Raw genomic sequence first — 2,111 nt, 5'->3', positions numbered from 1 at the left:
TCTTTCTTTCATAGTCGAATTATTAGTCTTTCTTTCATAGTCGCAATATTAGTCTTTCTTTCATAGTCACATTATTAGTCTTACTTTCATAGTCGCATTATTAGTCTTTCTTTCATAGTCACATTATTAATCTTTCTTTCATAGTCGCATTATTAGTCTTTCTTTCATAGTCGCATTATTAGTCTTCCTTTCATAGTCGCATTATTAGTCTTTCTTTCATAGTCACATTATTAGTCTGTCTTTTATAGTCGCATTATTAGTCTTTCTTTCATAGTCGCATTATTAGTCTTTCTTTCATAGTTGCATTATTAGTCTTTCTTTCATAGTCACATTATTAGTCTGTCTTTCATAGTCGCATTATTAGTCTTTCTTTCATAGTCACATTATAAGTCTTTCTTTCATAGTCGCATTATTAGTCTTTCTTTCATAGTCACATTATTAGTCTGTCTTTTATAGTCGCATTATTAGTCTTTCTTTCATAGTCACATTATTAGTCCGTCTTTTATAGTCGCATTATTAGTCTTTCTTTCATAGTCGCATTATTAGTCTTTCTTTCATAGTCACATTATTAGTCTGTCTTTTATAGTCGCATTATTAGTCTTTCTTTCATAGTCGCATTATTAGTCTTTCTTTCATAGCCGCAATATTAGTCTTTCTTTCATAGTCGCATTATTAGTCTTCCTTTCATAGTCGCATTATTAGTCTTTCTTTCATAGTCGCAGGGTTAGTCTTTCTTTAATAGTCGCATTATTAGTCTGTCTTTCATAGTCTAATTATTAGTCTTTCTTTCATAGTCGGATGATTAGTCTTTCTTTCATAGTCGCATTATTAGTCTTTCTTTCATAGTCGCAATATTAGTCTTTCTCTCATTGTCGCATTATAAGGTTTCCTTTCATATTGGCATTTGAAGTCTTTCTTTCATAGTCGCAGTATTAGTCTTGCTTTCATAGTCGCAATATTAGTCTTGCTTTCATAGTCGCTTTTATAGTTTTCTTTAATAGTCGAATTATTAGTCCTTCTTTCATAGTCAAATTATTTGTCTTTCTTTCATAGTCGCATTATTAGTCTTTCTTTCATAGTCGCAGGGTTAGTCTTTTTTTCATAGACGCATTACAAGACTTTCTTTCATAGTCGCATTATTATTCTTTCTTTCAAAGTCGCAATATATGTCTTCCTTTCATAGTCGCAATATTAGTCTTTCTTTCATTGTTGCATTATAAGGTTTCCTTTCATATTGGCATTTGAAGTCTTTCTTTCATAGTCTCATTATTAGTCTTTCTTTCATTGTCGCAATATTAGTCTTGCTTTCATAGTCGCTTTTATAGTTTTCTTTAATAGTCGAATTATTAGTCCTTCTTTCATAGTCGAATTATTTGTCTTTCTTTCATAGTCGCATTATATGTCTTTCTCTCATAGTCGCTTTATTAGTCTTTTTTTCATAGACACATTATTAGTCTGTCTTTTATAGTCGCATTATTAGTCTTTCTTTCATAGTCACATTATTAGTCTGTCTTTTGTAGTCGAATTATTAGTCTTTCTTTCAACGTCGCATTATTCGTCTTTCTTTCATAGTCGCATTAGTAGTCTTTCTTTCATGGTCGAATTATTAGTCTTCCTTTCATAGTCGCATTATTAGTATTCCTTTCATAGTTGCATTATTAGTCTTTCTTTCATAGTCGCATTATTAGTCTTTCTTTCATAGTCGCATTATTAGTCTTTCTTTCATAGTCGAATTAATAGTCCTCCTTTAATGCTCGCATTACTAGCATTTCTTTCATAGTCGCATTATTATTCTTTCTTTCATAGTCGCATTATTAGTCTTTCTTTCATAGTCGCCTTATTAGTCTTTCTTTCATAGTCGCATTTTTAGTCTTTCTGTCATAGTCGCATTATTAGTCTTTCTTTCATTGTCGCATTATTAGTCTTTCTTTCATAGTTGCTTTATTAGTCTTTCTTTCATAGTCGAATTATTAGTCTTCCTTTCATAGTTGCATTATTAGTCTTTCTTTCATAGTTGCATTATTAGTCTTCCTTTCACAGTCGCATTATTAGATTTTCTTTAATAGTACCTTTATTAGTTTTTCTTTCATAGTCACATTATTAGTCTGTCT

This window comes from Euprymna scolopes, chromosome 44, assembly GCF_053919585.1.
Source record: "Euprymna scolopes isolate OS-2025 chromosome 44, ASM5391958v1, whole genome shotgun sequence".
Lineage (NCBI taxonomy): Eukaryota > Metazoa > Mollusca > Cephalopoda > Sepiida > Sepiolidae > Euprymna > Euprymna scolopes.
The sequence above is the reverse complement of the archived record's forward strand: the minus strand, read 5'-3'. Positions refer to the sequence as shown.